We start from the raw sequence: 19532 nt of genomic DNA, 5'->3' as shown, positions 1-19532 counted from the left end.
TGTTGCTAAATGTCCTTTTGCAAGTCATCCTTTTAAATTAAAATATATGTAGACATGATTAGGATGTTCATTAAGTCCCAACTAAAGAGATGCTCTCCACTTGATTAACCATTAAGCATTAATTGCATGCTTAAATATATGATTAGTATAACTTCCTAGAAGTCTTCATATAAAACAAATGGGTCTTATTTGGAGGGTTGCAAATAACTAATGAATGCATATACTTGCAATCAAATGTTGACAAAAGTCTTGAAGACATGTGAACTTTGGAAGCTTGTAATTTATCAAGAGATAAAATTCTGCATTTGCCATAAAAAGAAATCAATGACACACTAAAAGTACAATGACGCTTTCCTCTATTAAGCCAATGTCAACCTCCACGAATGCATCCAAGACAAAAGGGGTTACGCGGGTCATTACAGATATTTTTGGCTTCTAATTGCAGTCATCCAATAAGGAAAACTGACAAAATTGAAGGTCTCAAACGGCTACAATTTCAGAGGTCAGAACTTGCACGGTCAAACCACGGTCGACTGTGAGGTGAGCCGTACAGGGCCTGGGTGGAATTTCTCTTGCCTATAAAACCCAATCCTTGGAGCATTTGAAGACTCACCTATTGAACTTACATTTTCATATATTTATTGATATTATTCAAATATTATTGTAAACTATTTAGAGTGATTCTAGCAAGAGTGATTGTAAACTTAGCTGTGAGTTTACTTCTAAACTATCTTTTTAAAGGGATCTAGAAGATAGTTAAGGTTTCACTAAGTTGGAGCATTAAGATCTTGTGGTAAGAGCATTTGGTGATTGTGAATTCTTCAAAGGGATGTAAGGGTTTATAAGTTGCGGCTTATCGAGGAGATAGTGTTGTATCCGGACACTCCACCGAGTTTGGAGTATCGTAGTGAAACAAACTCTCAAATTATTAGAATTGAGGAGTAGATTGAGGAAGATTAGTTAACATCTTCCCGAACTACTATAAATCTCCATGTTTGTTCTCTTATCCCTTATCTTTATATTTACATTACTTGTGAACAAATAAATCAATTCTCCCTATAGTCATCTCAAGTTCGAATTTGTAAAAATCAATTAAGTAACTATCCACCTCCTCTAGTTACTTACAATTGATATCAGAGCAGTTGCTCTAAACGTTTTGCTAAAATTATCATTTTAAAGCTAAGAAATAATTTTTGCAAACTTTTGAGTTAAGGATCATGGAACAAAATTTAAGAACTTGAGCTATAGCGAAGGTTCCTCCATGCAAAGACCTACACTACTTGAGAGTGAAGGATTTTGCTATTGGAAGCAACGTTTTGAAACCTATGTTCGTGTAAAGGACATAGACGTTTGGAACATCATTGCTAATGGTGATTATGTTCCATTCCAACTTAATGAATATAGGAAAACTAAAATAATCATACCTGAAGCTAGTTGGTCCAAAGAAAATAACGCGGATGTAGGGAAAAACTGCCAAGCTAAATTAGTCCTATTTAATGCCCTTATAAAGAATATGAAAGAGTTTTTATGTTTAAAAGTGCAAAAGAAATATGAGATAGTTTAATCATTACTCATCAAAGGAATGTGCAAGTTATTGAAAATAAAATTGAACTACTTGTAGCTCAATATGAACAATTTGTTATCTTGGATAATGAGAAAATTGATGTTTCCTATTCTACATTTAACAATATTTTTTCAAGTTTAAAAGCTTTAGGTACTATCTACACGAACAAGCAATATGTTCGAAAGTTCTTAAGAGCGTTGCCCTCAAAATGGAGACCTAAAGTGACAGCAATAGATGAGTCAAAGGATTTAAAATTGTATCTTGATGAGCTAATTGGAAACCTCAAAGTTCATGAGATCATCTTAGATAAAGATGAGGAAGCAGAAAAAGTCAAGAAAGAAAGAACAAGTCAATTGCTTTAAAATCCAAAGCAATTGAAGAAGGTGAATACGAAGAGGATGAAGTTGATATCCTAAATGATGACGAACAACTTTCTTTCATTGTTTGATCATTCAAAATGTTCAACCGAAGGCCCGAGAATCATGTCTGACCTCTAATGGATTCAAAGAAGGCACGTTTTAATTCAAATAAGAAGTTTGTAAGAAAATGTTTCAGATGTGGTGATCCAAATCACTTGATAAGTGAATGTCCCAAAACTAAGAATGAGAAATCATTTCTTGGAGGTGCATGGGATGATCTTCCAAACTCTTTTGAATTTAATATTGATAATTTCATCAAATTATGTGATTTGAGTGGTAGAGTTAGTACTAGTAACACCAACCTAAAAAGGGAAAACAACTCACTTAAGTTAGAAATCTCTAGACTCAAAGAAAGAATCACTAACTCACAAGAATGTTGATATGGCCTAAATGGATGGTTTAATTTATGCGGTGTTGTTAGGTCACAACACGTCAGAATCAGCTACCAAAAGAGAGTAAGGGTTTTATCATTTATATTTAGTTGGGGTTTTCTAGCTATAACTCACCTACTTCTCTTCCTTTTAACGAGTAAGTGGTAAATATAACTCAGGTTCGTATTTTTGTATGTTTGCTCAGTAACGTGGGACAATAGTGCCTATATAGTTAACCCTAGTGACACGAGGTGCTAGATTAAGATTAACTAATAATACTGTAATTTAACTGGAAAGATAAAGATAGATAGGTATGGAGAATAGAATTCTGATGGTGAATTATCACAAGAGTTCAACTTCCTAGAATAAACACTAAACCTCAATCAACTGGGCTATGAACCTAACTGATTTGTTACTAAGAGTTTAGGCTTTGAAGATTCTGGCTAAGAAGGATATCCCTACTCCCAACGTTAACCTAAAAGGTTTTAAACGACCTTATGGATAGAATCCTAGGTACATGAACAAAGTGGTATACCCATAAAGGAAAGTCTGAGCTTTTCTTAATCCTAGTTGGTCTAACTAAAGTAATATTCTACCGCTTAACACTACGCTATGCCTTAACATTAACAGATGTGCAATCTTAGATATTCTAAGGTACTGCTAATTGGATTAGAGGTCTCTCCTTTGCGATCACTTATTCAACCATGGATCATCTTACAACATCTCAAGAACGTTGCTTCTGACGCAAATCATGCTTTTGAGTAAGCCATTGTTCACTGAACTCTATGCTGCCTACTCTAATCACAACCTAAATGGGCATCTCTTCTTTAACGAATAAATGGTTATTCGTACGTAGGTACTATATCCCTATTGTGACGTTAAGCACACATAACTACTTACCTTGTAACCTAGGGTTGATCAGGTCCTAATACTAGGTTATAGCCACGTGAATAAGCGGAAAGGGTGATCCGTAAATTAAACTTCTAAACCGTCAGGGTTTTAGCATAACAATAGGATAACTTTCAGATAAATTATTCAACATATAATAAACATTTATAGCAGATAGATAGGCATGTAAGATGAAAGCAACTTAAGATAACAAGATAACTTCATTAAATTAAGGAAAGTGTTCACAGTTTACAGACGAGATCTGGACCATTACAAGTTCTGACATCCTCTAGACCGCTCCTATTACAATCTTCGGCGTTCGCCTCCGGGTACTTAATTTCCCGCTTGGAGGTGAGAAGGCCTTGAAAGCTCTACTGAGAGAAAGTGTATTGTAGTGAGAGAGTGAGGAGAGGTGTGTTGAAATTGGATGACAAAAAGCCTTTAAATAGACTTGGATTTTGCCTGCAAACGGCTGGCAGGCCTTTTGACAGGCCGTTTGGCAGGCCGTTTGCAGGGGCCGTTTGCCAGACTAGCCCGTTTGTAGGGGCCATTTTCTCTGGCCGTTTGGCAGGCCGTCTGTGAGCCAGGAAAGCCGTTTGGCAGGCCGTTTGGCTTGCCTGGTCAGCTGATTTTCCTGGATCGTAACTTGATTTCTTGTCTTTCACCGTTTTCGCTCTAGAATCTTCGTTTTAGCTCCGTTTCTCTTGATTCTTCTTGAATCGTCTTCGTAATTACTTTATCTACAAATTTAACCCAAAAATCATTTATTTTGCCGACAAATTTTTGAACTTTATGCTTTTGGGACTCAATATCGGGGGTAAAAACATGACTTTTTAGCCGATATCAAATGTTTCACTTGTGATGACCTAAAACATGAAAATTAAGCACTTAACAAAATGGTCAAATCACTTGAAAATAAAATTAAGTTTTCAATATATGATAAAAGTGGTAAGGTATTAGAAGACATTTTGGGTGCTCAAAGGTCAAGCACTAACAAACAAGGGTTGGGTTCTAAAGAAAGTCTTTCCAAAATGAAACCGTCAAAACAACAACCTATAGTGTTTGTTAAGTCTCAAGATAAAACCAAAATCACAGATGACTTTCGCTTGAAGTAAGATAAAGTCGTAGGGTCGACCGCAGGCCAATCTTTAAAAATGAAGGTTTCACAAAAAGAAGAATTTAAACAATTCAAGCCATAAAAGAAGTATTCCTTAGAAATAAAAACTAATCATTCGAGAAACCATAGAAAGAAAGTCTTTGAAACTAGGTCACAACAAAAAATGGATCACAATACTAAAATTGTGAAAAGATGGGTTAGAATACGAATTTTGATGTTAATCATCCCGGACCCAATAAAAATTGGGTACCAAAGATAAATTAACAAAAATTAGGTTTGCCTACATGGCGTTGTATAAGAAGAAGATTGGATAACAGATAGTGGATGTACAACGCACATGACGAGGAACAAAGACTTCTTCACCAAGTACAAAGAACATAACGGTGGTGACGTAATCTTTGGCGGTGATGTACGAGGAAAAATCGTCGGTAAAGCTAACACCACTAACTATAAAATAAATCTTGAAGTTGTCTTGCATATTAATAACCTAAGTTTTAATTTGCTAAGTGTTGGTAAAATATGTGACAAGGGCAACAACATGACATTCACTGAATCCTCTTCACACATAACTAAATACGGTAAAAATGTCATAAATGGAATTAGGAAAAATGGGCTTTACACATGCAAACTAAATGATTTCCAACACTTAGATATTTGTCTCACTTCCATTCATGACATTACCACTTTGTGGCATAGGAGACTTGGGCATGTAAATATAAAATTAATTCAAAATATATCTTCTAAAGAAATGGTTAGAGACTTCCCTAAACTAAAATATGAGAGCCATTTTTGTGATGCTTGTAAAATAGGAAAACAAGTCCATACTAGTCATAAGCCTAAGAATTTCATTTCAACTAAAAGATACCTTGAACTTCTACATATGGATTTATTTGGGCCATCATCCATTCAAAATTATGGGGGGAATTTTTACACTTTGGTAATCGTGGATGATTTTTCTAGATATACATTGACATTGTCTTTAAAACACAAAAAATGAGGCATTTGATAGATTTATAATTTTTTCTACAAAAATACAAAATTTACTTTGTGGTATAATAGTCACCATACGAACGGACCATGGAAGAGAATTTGATAATGATGCCCAATTTGGAGTCTTTTGTGATTTACATGGAATTTCTCATAATATCTCGGCTCCTCACACTCCTCAATCAAATGGGTTTGTTGAAAGGAGAATCCGAACTCTTCAAGAAATGAGTAGAACGATGTTAAATGAACAATCCGTACCACAAAAGTTTTGGTGTGAAACCGTAGCAACTTTGACTTATATTCAAAATAGAGTTCTAATTAGGCCTTTAATGGATAAGACACCCTATGAAATTCTAAACGGTAGGAAACCAACCATGAGTCACCTTAGGGTATTTTGGTGCAAATGCTTAATCTTAAACAAAAAGGAATATCTCACAAAATTTGAACCTAAAGCATATGAAAGGAGTATTCCTAGGATATTCGTTAGAAAGTAAGGCCTATAAAGTTCTAAATAATTACATGAATATCATAGAAGAGTCATTGTATGTCACATTCGATGAACTTCTCCTCTTAAGACCAAACCACTAGTGGATGACGATGTAGTTGAACAAGAAGCCATAGTGATAAGCACAGCCCAAAATGAATCCAAAGAAGTTGAAGAAATAAGTGATAAAGAATCTTATTTGGAAAACGACCTTAGTAAAGATAACCTAGAATCCTCAACCGACCTTAAACATAATAAGGATCACCCAATAGAACAAGTCATAGGAGATATCAACACTAGAACCACACGATCACAAATCTTCAACCTAGTTGCAAACTATGCATTTATTTCTCAAATAGAATCCAAAAATGTTAAAGAAGCCTTATTAGATGAAAGTTGGGTGGAAGCCATGCAAGAGGAATTAAATCAATTCCAAAAGAGTGATATATGGGATTTGGTTACCTTACCAAGTGAGCATAATATCATAGGAACCAAATGGGTGTATAGGAATAAATTAGACAAAGATGGGAAGGTTGTTAGAAACAAAGGAAGGTTGGTCGCTCAAGGATATAGCCAACAAGAAGGAATTGATTATGATGAAACATTTGCTCTCGTGGCTAGGTTAAAGTCCATTAGAATACTTCTTGCATACGCATGTGCCAAAGATCTAAAACTTTATCAAATTGATGTCAAAAGTGCTTTTCTAAATGGTTTTATAAATAAAGAAGTATATGTGTCACAACCTCCGAGTTTTGAAGATTTTGAAAAACCATATAATGTGTTTAATCTTAAGAAAGCCCTATATCGACTCAAGCAAGCTCCTAGAGCTGGGTATGAGAGACTTAGAACCTTCCTCATTAAGTATGAATATGAAATGGGAAAATAATATATTATTTATCAAGAAGCATGAAAATGATTTAGTTATTGTTCAAATATATGTTGATGATATTGTATTTGGTTCTACTAACGTATCTCTTAGCAATGAGTTTTCAAAGTTAATGTATGATGAGTTTGATATGAGCATGATGGGTAAACTCATGTTCTTTCTCGGACTCCAAATTAAGCAACTAGAAGATGGAACATTCATTAATCAACAAAACTATATCCATGATATGCTCAAAAAGTTTGGCATGGAAAACTCAAAGCTAGTGACCACTCCCATGACCACTAATGCAAAGTTTACTCTCAAAGGAGAAGGAGATTCATTCGATAGCACCAATTATAGAGGGATGATATGATCTCTATTATACTTAACGACAAGTCGACCCGACATCATGTATAGCGTGTGCTTGTGTGCAAGATTCTAAGAGAATCCCAAAATGTCAAACGTTGAAGCAGTTAAAAGAATCTTTAGATACTTGAAAGGCACCAAGCAGTGTGTGTTAATTTGTTGGTCTTTGCTTAACATCATGGTTCTCCAAGAAACAAACATTGGTTGTACTATCCACTACCAAAGCGGAATATGTTGCCGTGGGAAGAGCATGTGCACAAGTGCTATGGATGAAACAAACCTTCATCGACTACAGTATCATCTCTTTTGAAATACCTATATGTTGTGATAAAAAAGTACTATAGACTTATCTAAGAATCAAATATTACACTCCAGGACTAAACACATAGACATTAGGCACCACTTTTTGCGTGGTCATGTCCAAAAAGGAAATATTGTGATTGATAAGGTAGATTCCATAGAAAATATAGCTGATATTTTTTACTAAGACTCTGAAAAAGGAAACCTTCACTTTACTTAGGAATGGGTTGGGAATGATGGAACTTGTGCCCTAATAAAAACAGAACCCGTGCGGTCGAAGCACGGTCGACCGTAGCGTCGACCGCACACCAGCTGATGAATATTTTGTCTTTTTCTCACTATCTTTATTATTTAAATAACCTTTTCACCAATCTCACTCCTTCTTTAAACCCTAACCACTACATCTCAAATCTCATTGTCTCCTTTCTCACAAACATCTCTAGTGGTCCTTCAAGTAAGCATCCAAAATCTTTAACTTTGCTTACTTTTAAATGATTTCTCATGTGCTCTTATACCTCTTAAATAATACTCCATGAGAATATATTCAGTGTCTTTCATACTAATAGAAATACTTGTTTTGATGCAACTCATCCATTGTGTGAAAGTTCTTTTGAAAAATCATTACTAATAGGGTGCCATGTAAGAACTTTTTCTTGCATAATTCATGAAAGTTATTTTTGAAAACCACTCATACACATACAAATGTTTGACTAAATCCTCTTGATAAATGTCAATCTCATGACACTTCTCAAATTTTGGAAAACATAAATCGAAAAGATGAAACTTGTCTATCTTTCCAAAAAATGTCACAACACACTTGCTTTCATAATGTGTCTAGACAAGAATTAATCGACATATGTTTAGCATATAGGTTTTCAAAAGCATGTTGTAAACATGATTCCTTTGCTAAAGTGTTCACGTTCCTAGGAAATGACCAACACACGATGATAGTGTGTGGCATATCACCATCAACAAATGGAAACTAGAACCCTCCTTGAAGAAAGAATCATTCACTACAACGAGTTTTCAAACCTTCACACGACATTTACTCAAAAAGGATGCCTCTCTTTCTTGGACCAAGATGAAGTCATCTATCCATCTCTCATTCGGTAGTTCTATGCCAACTTTGAACTTGTCCACCCAAAACGAATTAAATTTCAACTTTGTAATAAGATTCACTCTTAGCCTCTCTCGTACTTTGCCTTGGTTATGGAGATTCCCTCACACGGTCGTCATTTCTACACTCCTCGATCCGATCTTAGATCATTGCATCCTACCTACCCGACACAAGAGGTACTCTCAATCATCATTGAATAGGAAGTACCTCATAACCTCAACCATCGAATCCTTGTTCAAGACTCTGAGATTTGTCATGATCTATAACTCCTCTTAACCATCATTCGACACAACATCTTTTGTAGGGAGACTCCTGTAGATCATCTCCCAGGAACTAAAGTGGCCCTTCTATGGTCCTTTCTCTCCAACGATGCCATGTATATTGCATACATCATGACTCAATGAATGAGCAACCTTCGTGAACTACCCAATCGTTCAGTTCCCTACTCTATTCATCTTAATCACCTATTTCGACACATAGATGTGATAACTCCTCTAAGGGTTCCTCATCCCGTGTCAACCATCCCACTTACTTTCTGGATTGAGACTTCAATCATAATTATATCATCCGACACTGAGGATTCTACCATTTATGACGCCGTCAGCACCAATGCTCATTATCTTTAAAAATGTTGGTTAGGAAATATAAGGGAGGGTAGTTATGTTATCTTACCTATGATTTTGACTTATGCATGTGATTTAGTATGCATTATGTACTCTAATTATGAACTTTATGCATGAAAATCCATTTTTATAAGTCATATGGTTTACATTTCAAGCGGGAACTATAACATCTAGTGCGAGGTAAGATTCAAGGGGGAGCATTACTCTAGGGTGCGCTTAGTTCCAGGGGGAGCTAACCTTTTTGCTTCGACAAAAGGGGGAGAAATATACGATAAGTGACGTTAACACCTGTGTTGTATTATACATTGAAGCACACTTACATAGGTTTGTCGTCAACAAAATGGGGAAAATGTTGGTTAGTGATCCAATGACAATATTTAAATGTTAGCCACTTTGTTTTGATGATGACACCAAGTTTTAAGTGCTTAGAATCGTATAGAACAACACAAGTTTACGAGCCTAGATGATCTCTAGCAAACGACCAATGCACATAATAAACAAGTCAAAAGAGTCTTTTGAAAAACTCGGGAATTACACGACTGGGTCCACGGTCAACCAAAGGTCAGACCGTGGGTGTCCTGTTCCTTGACTTTTAAAGAACAAGGTACACGGTCGACTCCACGGCTAACCGTGGATCAACAGAAGTTTGCTCTGTCCAAAATTTTGACCAAATAAAGTTTGACCACTTTGGGGCATCTATAATTCACGAAACATATTTCAACATGGTTAGAATAGTTTCCCTCTTCATATCCAAAAGAATTTTGGCCTCTAAGATGTTAATCTCGCTTAATCTCACCTAATGACGTCTTAATGACACTTTAGCTAGTGATTAGGGTTAAACACATAAGTGTTGTTTGATATGGCCGAAACGGACGGTTTTTTATTCGCGCGGTGTCGTCAGGCCGCGGCTCGCCAGGATCAGCCACTCGTGGGAGGAAGGTACTATTTTAAATTTATATTTAGCGGGGCCTAAATTTTACTACTCCTTATAAGTAAGGGAAGTATGATCTAGAGTCGTACTTTTGAGATATCAGTAGAATCGAACCTATATTTAAGCCTAAGATAGTTAGGGAGTAGTGAATATTTATTTTTGGATTTTCTAATTTATAAGACAGATAAAGTAAATGCGATAAAATTCGTAATTCAGACAAGGTTAAAGTGAGTGCATACTATGACTTCATCAGTTATTCTGCCGAGATTATGGAATGTTGGCTCATGAATAGGCAGAGGCCCTGTATTCATTACACTGGTCCTAAATCCCCATATCCTAAGACATGTCACTGGATACTGCGTTAGGCTTGAAGATTCTGAATAGACAGCAACGTCCCTTACCCCCGACGCCCGTGCAGTCTGACTACAGGCATACACATTCAGACGGCTCATCCAATTAAGCGACTCGGTTGGGTGACGTATTAACATTCCAAAATGGTCTAAACTTTCTTAAGCATAATAGAATACATGTTTTACCATATCCGAGAGACGTAATGCGTTTCAATGCTTTCGTTAATGATTGGTAAAAGATAGTTAAGCCCTTAAAAAGAGTTCAACCATAAAGAACACCATGGCCAAGTCAAGCTGACTTCCATGAACACGTTCGATTATCCTAACGGTCCAATCCTTCATGTGTCTAAACAAATAGTTCCTTAATTAACTAAGAATCCCTCAAGCGGGGTGCAATGCTTGAGACCGCGTTATGGTGCAGTGTACTGGTCAACACTAACCGGGTTCCATGGCCTTACTTAGCAGAGGTACAGCTTACAACAACCGCTGTGCTTCAGCGTGCACGTTCGAAGTTTATATGCTTGGTGACTACACTAGCATGGTCTAGGACCGACAATGTACTAAGGGTCTAGTCAGATGTTTCACTACGAAATAGTCCTCAGTCGAAATCCAAAGCTTGATAGACTTACTACAACCGGTGTGCCTCGGTCGATCTTACGTTATATCCGATAGACTTCTCTTACCAAGGGGTGACACAGATAGTGTACTCTGAATCGGGGTTCGCGACTTCCCAATAACAGAGCCTATAACTACGTTCTATTAGTTGGAAAAGCAATTGAGTTTAAAGCATAATCGGAAAGCATTTCAACAGCATACACAGACCATAATATTATTTCGGCATTATAACTGCTTACATCATAGCAAACACTAAAGATAACTACTCGCTAATCATGGCAACAATATCATAAAACATTATATAAGATAAAGGATAGAAGTAAAAGTAGATTAAACAAGTTTCGAATACAAAAGTGACAACTTCAAGACTCCAGACCGCTCCTAATACAATCTTCAACGTTCTTCTCCGGGTACTAGGTTTCCCGCACGGAGTCGAAGGCCTTGAGAGTATGACTAATATTGTACTAGAGAGAGAAAGAAGTGAATTGAAGTGTATGTTGGAATGAATGACAAAGACCCTTTAAATAGACTAGAATTTTGCCAAAATACGGCTGGCAGGCCGTATGGCAGGCCGTATGGTGGCCCGTATTTGGCAGCCAGTTTGACTGGCAGCCCGTTTCTTGGGGGCATTTGCTGGGCCGTTTGGCAGGCCGTACTTCACACTGGCAGGCCGTATGGCAGGCCGTTTTTGGTGCTGGTCAGCCTTGATTTCCTGGATTGTAACTTGATTTCTCGTCTTTCACCGTTTTTGCTCTAGAATCTTCGTTTTAGCTCCGATTCTCTTGATTCTTTTTGCACCGCCTTCGTAATTACTTGTTCTTCAATTCTAACTGACGAAGTGGGTATTTTTCTGACAAAGTTAGAATCTTTCTTGTTTTTGGGCCTTAATACCGGGGTGAAAACGTGACTTTTTAGCCGATATCAAATATCCCACACTTACACTTTGCTTGTCCTCAAGCAAACTCTCATTTTTTAGGAATCTTTTCGGTGTTTCTTTTCTAATAGCCTAAGCGGTTTGCTTTTATTATAAGAGTAAAAAGATAAGGTGAGTCATCTATGTTAGGATTGAAGTTATCTCTGCAAGCATGCGAGGAGGTTACATGACATAGGCTAGCTTTCACGGGTCACTCAAGTGTTTGGGGTTCCCTATAGATCTAAGAAATGAATACACTCATAGCCAGTCATGCTGCACCCATCGTCATAGGCTTGTTAAAGACTCAAATCCTTGCTGCTAATGCGAGAGTGGTAGTAATCTCAGCTTTATAGGTCATTTGTCAATGATGGGAAAGGAATTTTGGAGTGGTAGTGAAGTTGTTTTTGAGAGGTGAGATAAAAGGGTAATGCAGTCTTTATACAGACTTTTATTCGGATAGATAGGAGTGCTAAAGTATTTTGAGAATCACTTTGAAACTTTTCTTCATTTAATAATCATTTTCGGTCGAGTTGTCTTCGGCGTTTCTCTTATATAGTTCTGCTCCTTTTTTCAGAACTTGAAAATCATTCAATTTTTTTTTTTTTTTTTTGAGACTTCATCTCGAGAAACTTTTTGCCGGTAAAGTTTTTCAAGACCTTTGCCATGATACTTGGGAGGTTTATAACATCGAGTTTTCAGAAGGAATCTCATTTTCTGGATTTTTCGAGAAATATTGATGTGGATGTGGTGGTGCAGTACAAGTAGTGGAGGTGCGGAAGGTTTATGTTTGACAAATGGCTAGCTATTTTGATTACAACCGAATCACGTTTCGCTGCTTGGAGATGTAGATCTAAAGCGAGTTCTGATTCTGAGCACAGACATCGGTACTCGCAATGGAAAATAGTGAAGCATTAAAGATGAATGCTGGTCTTATTTGGGGTGCCTCACCATAATCAATTTAGATCGATAATGCCTTAGTCATGCAATGCTCTATTAGAGATTTCAATCTAACAAGATTTCCACCTTACTTAAGCCTTATTTTTATTGACAAACGTTTTAGGTTTTCAAAAATACTCTTTCGAAAAGGGTTTCTTATGCAAAAATTTTGAAATTTGGCTTAAGGACTTGGAATCTTCGTAATGAGTTATTATAATACAGCATAAAAAGATACCAACATCCCACACTTAGACGAACATTGTCCTCAATGTTCCTAGTGTATCCCACACTTAGGAGTTTTAGTTGAAGATTTGGGAATATTTGTCTAGTGTTTTTATTGGGCGTTATCCCACACTTAGTGATAAGCTAGGATGTGGTATAGTTTGAATCTTGAGCTAGTAGCGAAAAGAAAGAAATACCCCTAGCAGATGTGGCTGGTTTCCAATCCTTGCATCTTTATCGGCTCATTTGTCATCCTTTATTCTTCTACTCTAATTTATTGCACGGGTTGCCTACCGAGAAGCGCTTTTGTTTAAGGTCGTTGGCTCGACCGTAGTGATGCTTCAAAAAGCAAACATTCCTCGCTGATGGTTGTGATCTTGGTCTTCTCGAGGGAATGTGAGTCTTGGTGGATAAATCCTGAGAAAGTGTCGGACCAATAGTGGTAACAGATCCGGTACTTCTCTTGAAGATCTTCTGAAAGATAAGTAGTGCGCAGTTTCGGCTCTTGATAAGTCTTGAAGTCCAATGAGGATATGATCCACAGCTGTGCTGGTTGACCCATGAATGTCAATCATAGAAGCAGTGCTGGTGTTGATGATTTCTCTGATGGGATGCTCATTTCGGAGGTCTTCAAACAATGTCAGAAACTGTATCTTTAGAATTTCGAAGTCTTCAGAACGGTGATCTCCACAGTAAGAGTCTGTTGCTTTGCACATATTAGTTAAGAGTTGAAGCTGGAAAGAAGTGAACAGCAATCCTGATCCGAGTATTAGGTTCACCATCTTTGAGTATATCTCCCGACATCCAGCGTTAAATGTGAAACTAGGATCAGTGGATTCGTGGAAGATACGTGATAGCTGCTTCGTAACATAGGTGGCAATGTTGACTCGATCTGGTTCAAGATAAGAGAACGGATTATTTCGCCTTTCTTCTTCCATAACAGCGTCTCGTAACTCTTTGATAATCAGATCATCGTGCTGATCAATTGTTACGTAAATCACTAGTCTGTCTGGTGTGCTTTCAAAATTATCTCTATCCATAAGAGCGAAAAAGCTGTGAATATCCTCGATCATTTGCAAATCAGAGTGATAAGTCGGGCGTCCGGTGGAAAGATCCATATGCTTCTGGATGAGAGTCAGTAGTGCTCGTTGGTTTCGTGAGAACGAAAGTGCAGATCCGGCTAAGGCGTTATAAACCCTAGAGTAAATGATCTTCTGATCTTGACAGAATCTTGTCTCAAGGATAATGCGAACCACTGAATTGTGCTCTCGTTGCCTTTCTTCATGATAGATATGATCGTGAAGAGAATTGATAAAGTCTTGAATGCGTTCTTCTAGGATTTCAACATCATTGTCTTCTCTTCAGAGATAGAGGTGGTGTTCTTCTCTGATAGCCATAATTCGTTCTATTAAGCGTAGCGAAAAATCAATGGTTGATTTTCAGATGGCTTCGAGAATGTCTTCAAATTCATCGGTATCATTGATGAAGGTGATCATGTCTGCGTGTGTGGATATAACCGGAATTCGATCTGAGGAAGAGTCCGCCTCCCCTTGACCTGGTTCGATTGGAGAGTGTGAGTTATTCTGAATGTCTTCATGTTGCTCTTCCTCGTCATCATCGGTATCTTGTTCCTATGAGGATGCGTCTGATGAATGGGTTTCTTTGGTATTCTGATTCTCCACTTTGATACTTGCAGGATCAATTTCTATGTCCTTAACCTCAGCCTTATCGGTCTTCTTCTTGAAACAAATGATTAAACTGTGATCTGCTGTCTCAAGCCTCATTATTTCTTCATGACGCTCAGCGCTTGGAGCGAGTATTGTCGCAGTTTCTTTTACGTCTTCCATTTCCTCTTCCTCTCCAGATTCCTCCTCTTCCTCTATTTCTTCGATGGGATCCTCTTCTTCCATTTCTGGGTCGTCTACAGACTGTAATTCGACACCCATCTCGACATCATTGCTGGTGGTGAAGACTCATCATCGGAAGTGATCCGTCTGGTGGAAATAGCAAACATCTCTGCCTGTCCAGAAAGATAGGTTGGTCGGTCAATTTTGAAGGTAACGCTCTCCCCATGTGATCGTAAGATCAAGGTTTGATTGTGCACATCAATGACAGTCCTAGCCGTATTCATGAAAGGTCTTCCTAACACTATTGGTGTGTGTAGGTCTTCCTTAATATCCATCACTACGAAATCCGTAGGATACAAGAATTTATTGACTTTCACCAAGACGTTCTCAACTATGCCCTTAGGATATCGAATTGTATGATCGGCAAGTTGGATTGTCATTTTGGTTGGTGATAAGTCTCCTAACTCTAATCTCTTGTAGAGAGAGTAGGGTATTAGGTTGATACTTGCTCCCAAATCTGCAAGCGCATGAATGGTTCCAGATTGGTAGATTGAACACGGGAAAACGAATCGGCCCGTATCTCCTAGCTTTGGTGGTAGAGAGTTTCTGAGTAATGCAGAGCATTCTTCACTCAGTGGAATTTTGTTAGAGTCTGGTATCCTCTCCTTTGTAGAAAGAAGCCTTCGGATGTATCTCTTCTGGTTGGGAACTTTGGACATAGTGTCCAGGAATCTTCCCTCAAGTTTGAAGGAATCGAGCTTAGATGGTTCTTCTTGTAGCCTTCCAGGATAAGGTACGCGAACTGGAGTTTTAGGGGTCAGCTTCTGAGTATATGTAGATTTGTTCTTGAGCCTAGTTGACCTTCTCCGCGGTTCTTCCTCTGGGATTCCGGAATCCATTTGCTTTGCTTCTTCTATGTGGGGATTTTGGATAGTATTACTTGGCAATCTTCCCTGCGGTCGGGTTTCAAGGCGTTGTGATACCTGTACGAGTTGCGTTTCCAAACTTTTGAGCAGAGCCAATTGATTTCTCATTAGTATCTCCGTCTGATCTTGTCTGGTTGCAGTTCTCTGATTTAACTGTTGTTGCCCTTGAATGAACTGAGTTAACTGATCATCAGCTCTGAGAGCGGGGTTAGTTTCTTTTGTAATCTGGGTGGTAGGGGAATTTTCCTCAACTGGGGGACCAGTGAGTGGAAGTGGTTGATCGTAGGTCAATTGAGATTGTTGGGCTGGATAAGGTGGATAGTGATAGCAAAAAGGTTGATTGCTTCACTGAAATTGATTAACCCTATGTGGTTGATTGAATCCGGGATTTGGTGGACGAGCTGGGTATTGGACGTAACTGACTGAACCGTCAGAGTTTTCGTACTGAACCGTTAGGTTGCGGGTTGGTACAATTAACACAAGCATGAGCTTGGTTAACCTATTACGGCTGCGTCTTCAGTTCTCCGAGTTGTTTAGCAAGAGATTCCATCTTATCCGTGAGGGATTTGATGGCCTCCGTTTGATTGTTAAGTGCAGAGAGTGGGGCAGATGATGAAGCTGTTTCACCACTGTTCCAGTCATGATGATGCATTGTCATGTTCTCGAGCAATTCCCATGCTTCGTCTGCGGTTTGGTTCATCAGATTCCCTTGAGCTGCTGCATCGATCGTCGTCCTATGATTTACCGTAAGACCATTGTAGAAGGTACAGATTTGGGCTGACCGTTCTAGCTGGTGATTAGGGCATTTCTTCAGCAGGGTTTTGAATCGCTCCCATGCAGTGTAAATAGATTCATCATAACTTTGTTTGAAGTTAATGATGTCATTCTTCAGTTTGGTTTGTTTAGAAGGAAGGAAATATTTGGTTAGGAATTTAGTAGCCATCTCCGTCCATGACGTGATGGAATCTTTTTCCAGTCCTTCGAACTAAGTTTGAGCATGATGGGTGAGAGAATAGGGGAACAAGTATAGCCGGACTATATCTTGTCCTATCCCTGGCAGTTTGTAGGAGTTCGAAAGAGATATGAATTTATCAAGGTGAGCATTAGGATCGTCATTCGGTAATCCATGAAACTGACAGCTATTTTGAATGAGCTGGATGATGTGATGTTTTAACTCGAACGAGTGTCCTTGAATCTCTGGAAATCTGATTGGTCCTCCTCGACCTTCAATCGAGGGTTTGGTATTTTCGGCTAAAGTAACGCGTAATGCCATTTGATTTCTGATTCGTGCTTCCTTGCGTGCTTTAGAGATTATTGCGTCTGGATTAGGTACGGATAACAACGGCCCTGGTCTAGATCGGGTTTGGGTCATACACTAGGTATGCCTTTTTGTTTTTAATTTTTCGCAAATAAACTAAATTATAATAAGCTAAACTAATCTAATCTAATTCTAGGATAATCTAATTCTAAGGTAATCTAATTTAATCTAAGGTAATCTATGGTAATCTAAGGTAATCTAAGGTAATCTAATTTAAGGTAATTTAACTAACTATCCTACGGTGGAATTTGGTTCTGGCTATTGATTCCCTAGTATTTCGGTAACAGAGCTCCGCAAGAACTATTCAACAAACCAAGTGGTTAGGCCGACTACGGGGAGGCAGGATCCTTTTGGTCCCAATATAATTGGCGACTGTTCAGAAAATCCAATAACCAAGAACTATTCAACACCTTGGTAGAATATTTGTACTATTTGATAAGTATCTAAACCATGCTGAGGACATCCTCTCAACAACTTTTCGAATCTTGTCCACGCCTCATATAATGTTTCATTTGGCTTTTGCGCGAACGTAAAAATTTCTCCTTGAAGTCTCACGGAATTAGATGCCGGAAAGAATCTTTTAGGAAATTTCTCAACTAAAACATCTCATGTGTCAATCGCTCCTTCAAGTAACGATTCTAACCAATCTTTGGCTTCTCCTTTTAAAGTCCAAGGAAACAACATGAGATAGATCTGTTCATCCTCAACTTCTCTGATTTTGAATAGAGTACAAATCCTATTAAAGGTTCGAAGATGTTCGTTTGGATCTTCTTTTGGCGTACCACTATATTGGCATTGATTAGTTACCATGTGTAGGATTTGTCCCTTGATTTCATAATCTGGCGCATTAACATCTGGCTTAATAATGGCGTGACCTTGGCCCGTGCGTGTGGCTCTCATTCGGTCTTCTATACTTAGAGGTTCCGTTACTTCAATAATTGAATTTGTTGAATACGAATCACTAGAGGATTCTGATTTAACGGTTTGTAGTTCAGGAGGAATGATTAGTGGTTCAGGATCTTGGAATTGTACTTGAATATCCTCCGGGTTCTCAATTGTGAAGTCGGTTTCAAAAAATGGATTATCAGAAATTTGATTTGGAGTTCTTGTTCGACTAGATGATGATTCTAAAGAAAAATCAACGGCGACAATATTGGCTAGATGTCTTGATCGAGTTACAGGTGGTGAACGTATGAAAGGTGGTGAACATTTTGCTCGGTGCATTCACTAAATATCCTATTAGTTATAAAGATAAAAATTATATAAGTTATCAAATTAATAGACTTTTCTGATTTTGCCCACGTTTCGAATAGCTAATAGATGCAGCAGGTAGCCAGGACCCTTTAAATCGGAAGTCCACAACTCGCCACTAACAAATCCAACTATTACTACGAACCAGAAAATTTTGGATGTCTATCAATTTAACCGCTTAAAATAATTTTTCGTCAAAATTCAAAGAAGATAAAAATCTATGTCCTAAAAACTAGAGCGTAGAAATGAGAAAGAAAAAGCGCGTCGAAAAATAAGAGGTCAAAAAACAAACGTCGAAAAATAAAAAGTCGAAAAATAATAAAAAGAAAGAAAAACGTCGAAACTTAAAAGTCTAAAAACTAACTCTAAAAAGTTGCGCCTAAAGGTATTAAAACTTAAAAGGAATTCTATATCCAAAACGGCAATAACTTAAAACGCACTAAAATATATAAACGGCGTCGCAAAATTCTAAAGCGCCTAAATTTTAATTCTAAAGAAAAAGCACTTAAGGAATTTTACGACAAAGCTTAAAGATCTAGAAATATAAAATAACTACGGAAAAACTAAGTTTAAAACTAATTACGAACGATAAATATACAAATGTTTAAAATATTCAATTTATAAAAAGTGACAAAAAAAATGATAAAATTACTTATTTTTATAAAAATATTATTTTTATATTATTATTTTATAAAAGTATTAATTTATATAGTTTATAATAATTATTAAACTTAATAATACTAATTAAAACTAAATTAAACTAATTAATATTTTAATTAAACCCTAAAGATTAAATAATAATAATAAATTTAACCCTAATTCGTGATTAATGTAGTCCAACGTTTCAGTATGAAAGGCTCCGCGACTGCGGTATCTCATGCCAGAAGAGCTCCGCGACTGCGGAGATATTCAGTCTCAGATGATTGCAGGCTCAAATTCGGTCGGCAGTTTCAGATATTATTTTTTTGTTTTTTAATTTTTTAACACTTATTAAATTTTTAAGAAATAATATATTTTTACAAAAATATAGTTTACAAAAATATAGCGTTTTTACCAAGTCCCCGGCAGCGGCGCCAAAAACTTGATGATGCAGCGGAGGTGTACGAAATACTATTATTGTTT

General features: G+C 37.4%; 2 non-coding genes across 2 annotated transcripts; both read left to right on the top strand.

Moving 5' to 3' along the window:
• Positions 1-16629: 16629 nt before the first annotated feature.
• LOC139895268 (small nucleolar RNA R71) lies at positions 16630-16736 on the top strand. The gene has a single exon (XR_011775727.1). It is a non-coding gene; the product is annotated as a small nucleolar RNA R71 (small nucleolar RNA).
• Positions 16737-17604: 868 nt separating this feature from the next.
• LOC139894747 (small nucleolar RNA R71) lies at positions 17605-17711 on the top strand. Its single transcript, XR_011775232.1, has one exon. It is a non-coding gene; the product is annotated as a small nucleolar RNA R71 (small nucleolar RNA).
• Positions 17712-19532: the final 1821 nt, after the last annotated feature.

Source organism: Rutidosis leptorrhynchoides, chromosome 2 (genome assembly GCF_046630445.1).
Source record: "Rutidosis leptorrhynchoides isolate AG116_Rl617_1_P2 chromosome 2, CSIRO_AGI_Rlap_v1, whole genome shotgun sequence".
NCBI classification, from domain to species: Eukaryota; Viridiplantae; Streptophyta; class Magnoliopsida; order Asterales; family Asteraceae; genus Rutidosis; species Rutidosis leptorrhynchoides.
Note: the sequence above shows the minus strand (reverse complement) of the source record. Positions and strands in the feature narration are given on the sequence as shown.